Here is a 16,468-nt window from a genome sequence, read left to right on the forward strand (position 1 = left end):
TTTATTAGCATACATCCATAATAGATAAAGAAACCAACAAGTAAGACATGGTTCCCTATCACATGCACTCAACCAAAGAGTTAGTCACACGGCAATGCACCATATAAATTATCGTAGATGAGCTCATCATTTAACAATTCATTTTTTACACGTATTTCATGTTAATCACGTTGAGTGTCTACAAAATCTTGATGGAATATTCATTAACCGTCAATTCATAAGGATGATTATATCAGGTGTGCACTCCCACGAACCTCGCATTTTATGGCAGGATTACCAGTCCAGGCTAAATCCCCCATATCGTAAACTCATAAGGTGATGTCATGATTAGCAGCCCAGGCTAAATCCCTTATTTTAACAAACACCTTTACTGAGCTCAGATCTAAATTACCAGTCCAGGCTAAATTCAGATCCCGATCGGATTACCCGTCAGGGCTAAATCCAGAATGCACATGTATTCTTCGGGAGGCTTAATCATCCAAAGGAACACCCATTTGGGCTAGATCCTTTTCATAATCGAGATCTACGGATTACCCGTCCGGGCTAAACCCTTACTACAACACATGCAGGATCTCAATTCACATGTTAATTAGGGTTATCCATCGAATTCCCTTTTTAACCTCAACCGAGACATTTTCAACAAATCATTATCAAAGATACATTTCATGTATTTCTATGCCATCAACCAATGCAAACATCATACATTTATAAATCATATAATTAGGCATATTAGGAGTTCACCTTAAGTTATCCGAACTTACTTGGCAATCATTTCGGAGCGGTGTTTTGGTTATTTCAAAACCTTTCGCTTTCCTCGATCGACCTCTGAAATTTTTTCCTTGGGATCTATTACAACAAAATTAAATCATTAACACTCTACATTATACATTTCAAGTCTAAATTCCACCCCCGGTCCAACTGACCGTTTTGCTCCTAACATTTCCTCTTTTTACGATTTAGTCCCTAGGCTCGTATAATGGAACACATGGAATTTCTATCTTACCCAATCCTAGTTGAACACTTTTCCCTCTTATGACAGCCCACATTTCCCATTATTTTCTCATTTCTACCACACATTTTACAAATTTTGCAAAATAGTTCCTATAAGGGTTTTTCATGAAAATCACCTAGGAAAAGATGTTTAATACACATTCATCTTTGATTTCCCTCCATAATCCATCAAAATACAAGTAACTCATGCATGGTTAAATTTTTAAACATGAACCCTAGCATGAAATATGGGTAGAAATGGAGAAAGCAAGCTACTGGGATTTAAAAAATACAAAGAGCACTAAAAAGTGGGGCTTGGGAGCACTAACTATTGAGCTTGAAATGTGGAAAACCCTGGCTTATGGAGCTCTAGGAATTTTGACAGCTATGGGGAAGAAGATGGCTGATTTTGGCTTTCTGTTTCCCATTCTATTTCATTAAAATGCCAAATGACCAAAATGCCCTTGAGCCTTTTCTTTAAAATTTCATCTATGCAAGCCCATTTTTGTGCAAAAACTTAGAAATTGGGAAAATTACTCTCCAAGACCTTCTAATTTATAATCTAAAGCAATTTCATACAAATTGCTTCTAGAATTCAAGTTTTAAAATTTATTCAATTTAGTCCCTAATTTTCAATTGGACACCTTACTCAAAGAATTTCTTCATGAAACTTTAACACATGCATATTCTCATATTTTAGGCCTCATAATAATCATAAAATAGATTTTTTTATGTCGAATTTGTTGTCCCAAAACCACTATTCTGACTAGGCCCTGTTTCGGGATGTTACATTTGTCCCCCCTTAGGGACTTTCATCCTCAAAAGTCTTACTAGTAAACAGATTTGGATATTGGCTTCTCATGGTTTCTTCCGGCTCCCATGTAGCCTCTTCCACACCATGTTGATGCCATAAAACTTTTACTAAAGCTACATCTTTATTCCTCAATTGTTTAATCTCATGAGCTAAAATATTAACCGGTTCCTCTCCATAGGTCATGTCCGGTCGAATTGCAACCTCAGTCAGCGAAATCACATGAGAGGGGTCTGATCGGTATCGCCTTAACATAGATACATGGAACACATCATGAATCTTTTCTAGTTTGGGTGGCAATGCTAAACGATAGCCTAATGGTCCAACTCTTTAGGTGATCTCATACGGTCTGATAAATCGCGGACTCAGTTTGCCTTTCCAACCAAATCTCAACACCCTTTTCCATGGAGATACTTTCAAGAATACTCTATCTCCAACTTGGAACTCCATTTCCTTTCTTTTTAGATTAGCATATGACTTTTGCCTATCCGATGCCGCTTTTAGACAATTTCATATCACTTTAACTTTCTCTTCAGTTTCTTTAATTAGATTAACTCCATGAATCTAACTTTCCTTAAGTTCTATCCAGTACAATGGAGTACGGCACTTCCTGCCATACAAGTCCTCATAAGGTGCCATCTTCAAACTTGTTTGAAAACTATTGCTGTAGGCAAATTCTACCAATGGCAAATATTTTTCCCAGCTACCCTGAAATTCGAGGATGCAACAACGCAACATGTCCTTGAGAATCTGAATCATCCGCTCAGACTGACCATCGGTCTGAGGGTGAAAAGCTGTACTAAAGCTCAACTTCGTACCCAAAGCTTCTTGTAATTTCTTCCAGAATCTTGAAGTGAACCACGGGTCTCTGTCTGAAATAATCGACAGTGGTACTCCGTACAATCTTACTATCTCAGAAATGTACAAGTCGGCCAATCTATCAAAGAAATAATTTTTCCTTACAGGAATAAAATGAGCTACCTTTGTCAATTTATCCACTATGACCCATATGGCATCTTTCTTTTTCGAAGTTAATGGCAATCTTGTCACGAAATCCATGGTAACTTTGTCCCACTTCCATTCGGGGACCATCACATGCTGTAACAACCCTGAAGGTACTTGATGTTTAGCTTTAACTTGCAAACATACCAGGCATTTTGATACGAATTTGGAAATATCTCTTTTCATGCCGTTCTACCAGTACATTTTCTTCAAACCGTTGTACATCTTGGTACTTCCCGGGTGAATTGACAAACGGTTGTCATGTGCTTCTTGCAAAATCTTCTGAATAAGCTCATTGTCCTTGGGTACACAAACCCTATCCTTGAACATCAAACATCCATCAGAATAAATTTGAAAATCTGATTCAATACCTGACTCACATTGAGTCCTTTTTGCTTGCAAGTCATCATCATTAATTTGCGTATTGAAGATTTTTTGAAGGAATGTTGGCTTAGCCTCTAACTCTGCCAAGACTGAACCATCATCAAGTAATGCCAAACGAGCATCCATGGCTCTTAAAGCAAAAAAGGATTTTCTACTCAACGCATCGGTAACCACATTCGCCTTTCCCGGGTGATAGTCAATGATCAGATCATGATCCTTAATTAATTCTAACCATCTCTACTGTCTCAGATTTAATTCTTTTTGAGTCATCAAATACTTTAAACTCTTGTGGTCTGTGAATATGTGGCAAGCCTCACCATATAAATAATGCCTCCAAATCTTCAAAGCAAAAACGATGGCGGCAAGCTCTAAGTCGTGTGTCAAATAGTTCTTCCCGTGTGGCTTCAATTTTCGTGAAGCATAGGCTACTGCTTTGCCATCTTGCATAAGTACACAGCCCAATCCTTTTAAGGATGCATCACTGTAGACCACAAACTCTTTCCTAGACTCAAGTAATACTAAAACAGGAGCTTGGTCAACAATGTTTTTAACTTCTCAAAACTTTGCTGACACTTTTCCGTCCATTCAAACTTAATGTCTTTCTGTAGCAACCTCATCATTGGAGTCGCTATCATGGAGATTCCTTTTACAAACCTTCGATAGTAACCGGCTAAGCCCAAAAAACTTCTAACCTTGGTTACATTCTTAGGTGGTTTCCAATTGACAATAGCAGAGATCTTACTTGGATCAACTCGGATGCCTTCATCCGAAAAAATATGACCAAAAATCCAATTTCTTCGAGCCAAAACTCACTCTTGCTAAACTTAGCTTACAGTTCATTTTCTCGCAAAGTCTGCAACACAATTCTCAAGTGCTTTGCATGCTCTGTCTCATCTTTGGAGTAAATCAAGATGTCGTCAATGAACACAACGACAAACTTATCCAAATATGGCTAAAAGATCCTATTCATTAGATCCATAAACATGGCCGGTGCATTCGTCAGCCCAAACAGCATGACAAGAAACTCATAATGGCCGTACCTCATCTTGAAAGCTGTCATGGGTACATTCGAGTCTTTAACTCGCAACTGATAATAGCCAGACCTCAAGTCTATCTTGGAGAACATAGTGGCTCCTTTCAACTGGTCAAACAAATCATCGATCCTTGGAAAAGGATACTTATTCTTGATAGTTACCTTGTTCAGTTGCCAGTAATCTATACATAGCCTCACCGAACCATCTTTCTTCTTAACAAATAGTACAGGAGCACCCCAAGGTGAAAAACTCGATCCTGCAAATCCTTTATCCGTCAGCTTTTGCAACTGTGCTTTTAACTCCTTCAATTCGATTAGCGCTATTCTGTACGAAGCAATAGAAATAGATTTTCCCTGGTACCAACTCAATCCCAAACTCTATCTCCCTTTTAGGAGGTAATGCGGGTAATTCTTCTGGAAACACTTCTGGATACTCACATACTATTGGCACAGACTCAATCTTCAACTCTATTTCCTTAGTGTTCAGTACAAATGCAAGATAGGCTTCATATCCTTTCCTCATATATCCTGAGCAACCATTACCGTGATTACAACTGGCGGCGAACCCAATTCTCTTGAATCCACCCGAAGCATCCCACCATCTGGGTATTTCAATTTAATATACTTACTAACACAATTTACAATTACATCATGAAGGGCTAACCAATCCATACCAAGTATTACATCAAATTCCTCAAATGGTAATAACATAAGGTTTGCCGGAAAGTAATAACCTAAATCGTCAAAAGACAATTCTTACAGACTTTATCAACCAGGACTAATTTGCCTAGTGGGTTCGAAACTCTAATGATAAATTTTGTAGGTTCAATGGGTATCTTCATACTAGACACCAATCTCATGCAAATATATGAATGCATCAACCCCAGGTCAATTAAAGTAATAACACATGTATTAAAAAGAGAAAAAGTACCCGTGATAACATCAGGAGCAGAGGCTTCATCTCGAACACGTATCGATTACGTTTTGTTGGGCCTTGAACCTTTGGCTTTGCAGTGTCTTTAGTCTCAACTCGACTGCCACTAGCACTCCAGGGTATCTCGGAGGTCTACCCCATGGAATGGGAGTACTCAACTTTGGGGCTACTTCCACTCCTTTTTCCACTCGCTCTGGCAGTCTCTGAGAAAGTGGTCAAGAGAACCACATCTGAAACATGCGCCGCTCTTCATTTGCCATTCTCCGAAGTGAAATTTGTTGCAACTCTTACACTTCGACTTTTGATCATCTACACTCCCCACACTAGTTACCATCGGGGAGGAAGACTTCTGACTTCGTCGTTTAGAGCTTCTCTTCCTACCTGAATATCCTACCGATGAAGTAGAGCATTCATGCTGGCTCTTGCTTTCTTCATGGAAAACAATAGTGTTTTACCACTGGTCCTCTTGCTCGCAACTCGAGCCTCTCTCTTTGCTTGCTTTCTTTCGTTATTAAGCTCCTCGGCCTTCTTGGCCCGATCAGACAATATGACAAACTCCTGTATTTCAAGGATTCCGATCAACAACTTGATTTCCTCATTCAAACCTTCCTCAAAGCGCTTACACATTTCCGACTCAGTTTGGACCCATTCAGTTGCGTATTAACTTAGCCTTACAAATTCTCTCTCGTATTCCGCTACAGTCTTGTTCCCTTGTTTGAGTTCCAGGAACTCCTTTCGCTTTGAGTCTAAAAACTGTTGGCTAATGTTTTCTTCCGAAACTCTAATTGGAAGAAATCCGAAGTGATATTTTTCTTTGCACTACCGAGGATACAGTCTTCCACCAATGATATGCAATATCCTTCAAGAGGGATATGGCACACTTTAAACATTCCTCGGGCATGCCGGCAATTCATCTAACACCCGTGTGGTATTTTCGAGCCAGAACTCGGCTCTTTCAGCATCATCCTCAATTTTGGCTCTAAATTTTCAGCCCTATACTTTTTAAGCTTATCTACGGGGGCCTTACCGATTCTTACCATGCCATACCTCGTGGCATATCCTCATTAGGTTCGTTAGGGGGTGGGGAGGTCTTGGTATGTTGGGGCGATTCCTTAGATAATCCTCAAACATTCATCCATCATATCAAAGAAGGCAGCTCGGCCTCTTCCTAGCCATTGAACATAAGCCTTCTACTACGACTAGACACAGCTCGTTGTACGGAAGTTGGAGCATGGCTCTCGGCTCCCTCGACTCATCTTGTGCTTGATTGGAAAAAATTTACTATATTCAAACAATTTAAATAGTTAGGAGATGTCACACTAACAGTATTCGAATAATGGCGTGTATAGTAAACCTAATGTCCTCTATGGTGTCCTAGAATCGACTAAATGTAGCTCTGATACCACTCAATGTAACATCCCTCGCCGAATCGACGCAGGACAGGGTTTAAGGTCTACCAGACTTAACTCAAGCATAAGCATATAAAACGGACCATAAAATTTCTTTTAACTTGAAACTTTTCATTCACATGCTTTATGTCCCTTGAACAGGCTCACGAGGCCAAAACATACATTAAAATGGTCGGGACTAAATGAGAACTTAAGAAAAGCTTGGGAAATTCATGCCTTAGGGCTCCACTGCCCGTGTGGGTATAGACCATGTGGTCACACACGCCTATGTGGCTTGGGACATCCGTACCTTAGCCGGTGTGCAACATGACTTTCAACACGGCCTCAGCACACTCCGTGTGGGCTACCGTGTTCAATACTGTCTTTTAAGCAGGTTAAGGCACACCCCATTAGCCTCTCGTGTACTACATCGACCTAAAATTTAAGTGCAGGGGACACACGGCATAGCACACACCCATGGGAGTGAGCCGTGTGTCACACACGGCTAGACACACGCCCATGTGTCCAGCCATGTGACCCTAACAAGCTATTTCCCAGCCTTTTGGTCACCCCTTTTTACTTCTTATGCTTAATGGTTACCAAATACAAAATAAATCATAATTATACCCTTGTAAATGATCTTGATAAAACTTATTGCATGGAAATCTCATTTCATTGGTGTCATACATGCAAGGTTATTTCCTATCTAGTATTTATGGGTTTCCATATTATTGTAATTTATTCAAAATTTGGCTCATTTGGTAACTCATTGCCAATTATAGCAACCCATCATATAAGAGTATAAACATGCATGGATTTGTAGGTCTTAGCTTACTTTGATTAAGCCAATTCCAATGGCTATATACAAAAAGATAGATACATCATTACATGCCTTCATTTGGAAAATCAAATGACACATAACAAAATACTCAAAAACCCTATACATGCCATTGAACAAAATAGAAATGTCTTTATACCAAAGCTGGGCTACATGATAGTGTGCTGACTTTCCTACCGTCTTCCAATCCTCACAAGTTCTTGAGCTATAAAAAAATAGGGAAAAGAGGGGTAAGCATTTACATGCTTAGTAAGCTCAAATAACCGAATGGTAAACTTACCTAGTAATTAGCATACATCCATAATAGATAAAGAAACCAACAAGTAAGACATGGTTCCCTATCACATGCACTCAACCAAAGAGTTAGTCACACAACAATGCACCATATAAATTATCATAGATGAGCTCATCATTTAAAAATTCATTTGTAAACGTATTTCATGTTAATCCCGTTGAGTGTCTAGGAAATCTCGGTGGAATATTCATTAACCGTCAATTCATATGGATGATTATATTAGGTGTGCACTCCCGCGAACCTCACATTTTATGGCAGGATTACCAGTCCAAGCTAAATCCCCCGTATCATAAACTCATAAGGTGATGTCGAGATTACCAGTCCAGGCTAAATCCCTTATTTTAATAAACACCTTTACTGAGCTCAGATCTGAATTACCAGTCCAAGCTAAATTCAGACCTCGATCAGATTACCCATATAGGCTAAATCTAGAAATTATTCAGAAGCTTAATCATCCAAAGGAACACCCATCCAGGCTAGATCCTTTTCATAATCGAGATCTATGAATTACTCGTCCGGGCTAAACCCTTACTGCAACACATGCAGGATCTCAATTCATATGTTAATTATGGGTATCCATCGAATTCCCTTTTTAACCTCAACCGAGACATTTTGAGCAAACCATTATCAAAGATACATTTCTTGTATTTCTATGCCATCAACCAATGCAAACATCATACATTCATAAATCATATAATTAGGCATATTAAGACTTCACCTTAAGTTATCCGAACTTACCTGGCAATCTTTTCAGAACGGTGTTTCGATTATTCCGAAACCTTTCGCTTTCCTCGATCGACCTCCGAAATTTGTTCCTCGGGTCTACTACAACAAAATTAAATCATTAACACTCTACATTATACATTTCAAGTCTAAATTCCACCCCCGGTCCAATTGACCATTTTGCCCCTAACCTTTTACCTTTTTATGATTTAGTCCCTAGGCTCGTATAATGGAACACATGCAATTTCTACCTTACCCAAGCCAAGCCGAACACTTTTCCCTCTTATGACAGCCCGCGTTTCCCATTATTTTCTGATTTCTACCACACGTTTTACAACTTTTGAAGAATAGTCCCTATAAGGGTTTTTCATGAAAAATAACCTAGGAAAAGATGTTTAATACACATTCATCTTTCATTTCCCTCCATAATCCATCAAAATACAAGTAACTCATGCATGGGTAAATTTTAAACATGAACCCTAGCATGAAATATGGGTAAAAATGGAGAGAGCAAGCTATCGAGATTTCCAAAATACAAAGAGCACTAAAAACGTGGCTTGGGAGCACTTACTATTAAGCTTGAAATGTGGAGAACCCTAGCTTATAGAGCTCTAGGAATTTCAGCAGCTATAGGGAAGAAGATGGCTGATTTTGGCTTTCTTTTTCCCATTTTATTTCATTAAAATGCCAAATGACCAAAATGCCCTTAAGCATTTTCTTTAAAATTTCATCCATGCAAGCCCATTTTTGTCCAAAAACTTAGAAATTGGCCAAATTGCTCTCCAAAACCTTCTAATTATAATCTAAAGCAATTTCATACAAATTGCTTCTAGAATTCAAGTTTTAAAATTTATTCAATTTAGTCCCTAATTTCCAATTGGACACCTTACTCAAAGAATTTCTTCATGAAACTTTAACACATGCATATTCTCATATTTTAGGCCTCAAATAATCATAATATAAATATTTTGATGTCAGATTTGTGGTCCCGAAACCACTATTCTATCTAGGCCCTATTTTGGGATGTTACAAAACAAGACCTAAAAAACATGTCCAAATTATGCATAATAAGACCAATTCAATAGGCTATTTAACCATCCAACCAATATGCCATATAGGCACCTTAAACACATACATCAATTGTGCACACTTGACCATTCATCAACCATTCACAACTAACTTATTTCCATTCCAAAAGACACCACAATTGACACACATCAAACTTCATCATCACATAACAAATTGGTCATTCAAAACATGCAACAACTTAGCCATATCAACACCAACCATCAATGCTTTAAAGTTACCACAAGTTCAAAGAAACATTTACTTGCCATAACATCAACTAGAAATTAAACAAAAGTTCACCTATACATGCCATTATAACCTTGACCAAAACATCAAAATCTACCAATATAATCCCTAAGTAGTGTGATAAATCTCCGACAAGCTTCTAAACCAATTGAGTTTTTGATAATCTATAAAACACAGGAAAGAAAACCGTATAAGCATATAGTGCCTAATAAGTTTGTAAAACATAAAACATAACTTACCATTTCATTACATAACATTAAAATTTAGGCATATTGCAATCCAACCATAAGCTTGGCACAAGCCTAAGCACCAATAACAACACATGTTAGCATATTCAAACATAATCAACATGAATTTAACATAGGCATGAACATAACTCATTTGAATTCATCATCTTCCTTAACATCACATCCTTTCAATATAACTCACCATTTCAATTCTTTTCATAAATGCATATCATGGTTCATATTGAACATTTTCACTCCTTTCCTTTTCATGCTCGTTGAATCGTTTAGAATACCAACGGATACGCGAGATAGCCCACAGGAAGTGTGCTAAACATATAACCGTAACCTTTCCTTTCATTTACATCATTGCTCACACGAGTTATGAAATGGGCCTACTCACACGAGCTGTGGGTCAAAATGTAAGCTACACGATGCTGCTCACACGAGCTGTGGAGTATTCACAACAAATGTAGGACCTCAGCCATCGGTAGGACATTCAAGACCAACACCCGAAACGTGAAAACCCTAATGACATGTCATTTGTATCTCACAAATTCCTAAGATTCAAACGGGGCTCGATAAAAAACATCATGGCATCATTGAATTTTCATCATTCGATTTACATAACATTTAACGTATTAACATATCATTTATAATAACATTTAAAGCAGTATTTAATCATATGAACTTACCTCGGCGATTAAGATGTAGAAACAGAGTCGACTAATTCGAAGCTTTAACTTTACCCTGATCTAAATCCGAACGAGGTCATCTTAATCTAAATAGGTAAATTCAATCTATTTAATACACATACTATCAATTTAATCCAAAATTCAAACTTTTAAAAATTTTACATTTTTGCCCCTAATATTTTAATTTCTTTACAATTTAGTCCTTAAGCTCATAAATGGAAATTTATGCAATTTCATCACTAACCCACGCTAGCTGAATTTATTATGAACACATATCAACTCATACAAATCATTATTTCACAATTTCACCATGTACTTTTACCATTTTTACAAATAAGTTCCTAATTGACATTTTCATCAAAAATTACCTTACAAAACTTGTCTATTTATCAACAAGGACTCACAATCCTTCATCTAACTTCATAAATCATGCAAACATGTTCATGACAAAACCCTAATCCTTTAAAAATGCTGCAAATTAGTCTCTGGGCTAGCTAGATTAAGCTACAACGATCACGAAAACATAAAAATAATTATAAACAAAATAAAAAATCATACCATGCAAGTGGAGGAGTCTAGTCGAATGCTCAACTTCAAAATGGTGTTTTTCTACCCTATCTTCGGTGGAACACACTAACTAAGAAGATGATGCTTTGTTTTTACATATTTTACCTTATTTATTTATTAATTTACCTTATTAACCCTTAACTAATAACTTAAATTCATCTAATTTATGTCCATAAAAGCCCACTTATATTATAAATTGTCTAATTACAATTTAAGTCCACTTACAATTAAATTCCATAACCAGTAGATACTTTTAGCTAGTAGAACTCCACTTTTACACTTTCTCGATTTAGTCCTTTCTACTTAATTAAATATGCAAACATCAAAATTTCTTAACAAATTTTTATACGACACTGCTAACATACCATAAACCTTAAAATAGTAATAAAATAAATATTTTCTTATTAGATTTGTGGTCCCAAAACTACTGCTCTGATTTCACTAAAAATATGTCGTTACAGTTTCCATGGTTCTATTTCTAGAGAATAAATGAAAAACAAAATTACATAAGTTTCCACCACAAGGCAGTCATTGGGTCTTCAATCACTATCGCTCCATCTTCTCATCGTCATGTACTCTTTTAGAAAAAAATTACATTTAAGTCCTACGTTTGTTTCTGGCCCACAAAAATTTTATGAATTAAAAAAAAATCATACATGGAGATGATATTCCATGATTTATTTCCTAAGAACGACAACCTTGGAAAAAAAATAAAAAATATATAATATGACATCCATTCCCATATATAACTCCAAACATGCATAAGATTTAAAGAATGTTATTTTTTGTGTAATCGAATTATTCAAGAAGAAGAGAAATCTATTTTGATTTCTTGTTTATACTTAAAGATAGAGCACAAGTTAGCTTTGATACCAATTGTAGGAAAATTGGGTTCGAAAAACGTAGCGGAAAATAGGTTCAAGGGAAAACCAAGTTTTAATTTTTTTCCAAAAACAATAACTTGGTTCTGATATCTAAAGTAATGAACACTTAATTAAACTTCATCAAGGATAAATGCTTCGGCCGAATAGTCTTCTTCACTATCATCAAGCTCATGTCTTCATAGTGTGGGCTTGTTTTGAATCCGAAATTTTTTCACAAAATTACCAATAGGGTAATTTCAGAATTTCTCTAAACTTCTAGGCCAAGTTGTAAATAAGAAAAATATCTCTAAAAATCTTCTAAAATAATTTCTTCAAATATTTTTCTTTGTACAACTTTCTCTTGAACTCAAGTTTGTAAAAAATAATGACTCAAGGCATTCTTTATATAGAGAGAGTTTAGAGAGTTCAACTAAGATCAAACTTAATCACTTTAACATTAAATTAATATAATACTTATCAAAATAAATATTAGATTAAATTTATTAAAATATTATTATTTTTGGAATAGTTAATCTAAAACCAAATTATCCAGTGGAGTCCCAATAGGAGTCTGATTTTTCCACTACTCAATCACTGAAGAACCGCCGCTCCCAACAATCCGCCAGTTATCGGAATGTCGCAATCATAGCCACAGACACCATCAATCCTAGTGGTGTCATCACATGCATGACACCCTCAGGGCATCCTGAGTCATTTCGACCTAGACCAGTGGCAACTTGACCTGTCTGATCAAGCCATCGGTTGGACCGTCAGCCCGGTTTCACATACTGAACCCGATTCGACCAGTTTTGGATCTTGATCTCGATTTTTGGTTTTCAGTTCCAATTTTTTATCTCAAGTCCAATTTTAAAGTTCAATTATCCATTGGATCAATTGTCTGACTTGAAATTTAATTTCCAAAAATATCACATTTACGTTAATTAATTTAATTTTGCTATATAAAAAATTTTCCCAGAAATCACTGAAATCTTCCAAAATTAATTTTTTAAGAAAATTATTTACTCAAATTCTCTAGTTAAACGATCCTCACGATCACCTAATTTTATTCTGCATCGAATAAATTGACTCAAATAAATTATTTCAAAAGTCATAGAATTTTCTTCTGATTCAAGTGCAGTCTAATTGAGCTTTTATTGAACTAGCAGAAGGACCAATCGTACATATACAATTAGGCTCTAGTAATTGCAATTATGTTCAAAAACATCATTCCAATAATTCGTAATTTACTTAATCATGGAGTTAGTCCACAAAAAGTATCATGATTAAAAACTCCTTATTGTGTACTCTTTACTAAAGTAATTCATCCAACTGTTCTTTCCTATATCCTCTTCATGTGTGTGTTACCCTCATAAGATATTCTTGATTCCTTTGAGTTAAATCCATTCACTCAATACAATCATATTTTATCTCATTGTCACTATTGAGTCTTCTTAATAATTGATATGATCAATGTTAACAAATAACTGTGATAAATTGCTCATTTGAGAACAAGCAACCTGTGGTTACGTTCCATATTTATCTATCCACACAATGTTAATGAGAAGATATCGTTAGCTCTTTAATCGAGCTATGAATTTCATTGTTTCTAGTAAAGCCATGTCATACAAAAATCATGTACTCAACATACCAGCTATGGGTTCGATCATCTTTAGAGCATAAGCCTCCACATATATCAAAGCATATGAGTTAAATATGTATGGTCAGTGACTACCTCGGGATTTAGGTAAATCACACCATGAACATCACAAGTGACTTAATTCAAAAACAGATTCAGAATTAATTTAACTTGGGTCTATTATAATGTATCATTTTTTCAATTAATACACCTATGTCTCTATCTGTGGAGTCAACTACTTTGACAGCCAAGACTAGTCATCTCCCCAATTGGAATTGTAGACGATATAATAATCCTTCTAAGTATTTGAATCAAATGCTCACTTTGATTATTTTACGAGATTATGCACTCATTTAGATTATCTACTAAAGTAAGTTGTCTTTCTCGTAATCTAAACGTTCTTACAACGCTACTTACCATCAGTTTGAACTTAGACAATCAATGAGCTAATATTTGTTTGTCACAATTTCGCTATGTATGCAAAACATGAAAGAAAGAAACACAAAAGATAAAGTATTGAAATGTGAAATTAACTTTTTTTATTTATCTATCGTTCAAACACATAGAAAACAATTACATGTTTACTACAATATAGACACATTTTCCAACAATTCCATCAACTAATATAACATGTCCAGGAAAAAAATTTGATAATCGAAACTCACATTTGTAAGCTTCTTATACAAATGCTTTTCACGCAACATTTGCAACACAATTTTCAAATGTTTATCATGGTCTTCTTTTGATTTTGAATATATTAGGATATCATTAATAGTTACTACCATGAACCGATCCAAATATGATTGAAAAATGTTGTCATGAGAACTATGGATGTGAAAAGAGCAATCGTTTGCCCAAATAGCATCACAAAAAATTCATAATGACCATACTACGTACGGAACGTTATTTTTAGCATGTTACCATTTTTCACCCTTAATTGATAATTGTAAGATCTCAAATCAATTTTTGAATAATACTAGGGTACCTTTCTATAACACCCCTAACCCGTGTCCGCCATTGAAATAGGGAAATAAGGCATTACAAAACAAAAGCACAATTCTGAACAATTATATATATACATGAACGAGTCTCAAAAATCAGTCCAAATTTATTTATAGTGAACTAGCACAACTCTTAAATTTGAAGCATTTCATATCATACTTATATATATTCAGTCATATCATTCATATGCAATAATATGAAATATAACATTCAAATGATTATTCAACTATTATAATACATGAGTATACATGACTTTTCATATTAACTAATAATATCATTACTCAACTCAAACTCAAGCATCATTTAAATATCTAATATTAATTAAATTCATACCCAAAATCACATGTCAATACATTATTCAAACAAATATCTTTATATACATTTACAGAGTGACTAACCTACTTAGTGCCGAATGTCCAATTCAAAACAACTACATAAGTCACATAATAAAGCCGAACATTTATGCATGCTAACACCATGTAATAATTCACTTAAGAAATTAACTTTTAGGACCTAAATGAATGTTTTTTCATGGTAATCGAATACATATAACTAAGTACATATATTTCATACCTATCAATGAACATAGACCACAACCAATTTCCCAATCATTTTTTTTCCAATCATTTTGTCTTACAACATATAATTCAAATAATACATCATGTTTATTCACAAGTGCCGAATCATAAGTAGCTCAAAAATATTATCCATAACTTCCACTTCGTAATCAAATGCCATTACTTCAATCATAGTCATTTATCTAATATACATATATTTTCAAAACATGAATCTCCTACACCGTATATTGAACATATCAAGACAAACTTATATCATGTTCGGACATAATCAACCAACCTTTAATGCTAAATCGCATATAACATATCGACTAAATACAACAACCAAAATTCAAATAATCTTTTATCTGTGCATACCATAACCAAATCAACCCAAAGCATATATCCAAATCACCAAGCAACATCGATGCTCAAATAGATATCACAAGTATCATTCGACCATGACACATCGCACAATAACCAAAAGAACTTAAACCATAGTTCAACAAAACCAAATTTAAGCTTGGAAGTTAACCATTTTCGCATGGCCTTTATACATACACTTTTCAAAATAAACCAACTCCAAAGATAGTTTATACATGCCATAGATTTGATAGTTCACTTATAAAGGTACCAAAAACAGTCGATAGTGTGGTAGGCTTTTCTGACAATCCCTAAGCTCGTAACTTGAATTCCAAAAAAATTCTATAAAACAGAGTAAACATGAACACACAGAGTAAGCTATCATAGATTAGTAAGTCAAAAGAAAATAAACAATTCAATAATAAAGTCAACTTATATTAACTAAACGAATTACATTAACATTACCATGCTTGACCTCAAACCTACAAATTCCATAATTAATACATTTTCATTGACAATTACCCACCTTGGTCGAATGTTCACATAGTCATTTTAACATATTATTAATCAACTTCCAAACCAAATAGTCATAATAAAATATACATACATACATTTACTCATATATGCAAGCTCAAGAATCATAGTATAACATCACACATATATATATTACCTATATGGCCGAATATACCAAATCATATATGCACATATTTAAGAAACATTTCAATGATACACTAGTTATTCATTCACAAGCCGAATACACATACCACATACATATATATTCTTCATTTGCATCGTACATGATTTAGAACAAATATTCAAAGTACTTACTTACCTTATCTCAAGTAGGTATCA

This window comes from Gossypium hirsutum, chromosome A02 (assembly GCF_007990345.1).
Source record: "Gossypium hirsutum isolate 1008001.06 chromosome A02, Gossypium_hirsutum_v2.1, whole genome shotgun sequence".
NCBI lineage: Eukaryota > Viridiplantae > Streptophyta > Magnoliopsida > Malvales > Malvaceae > Gossypium > Gossypium hirsutum.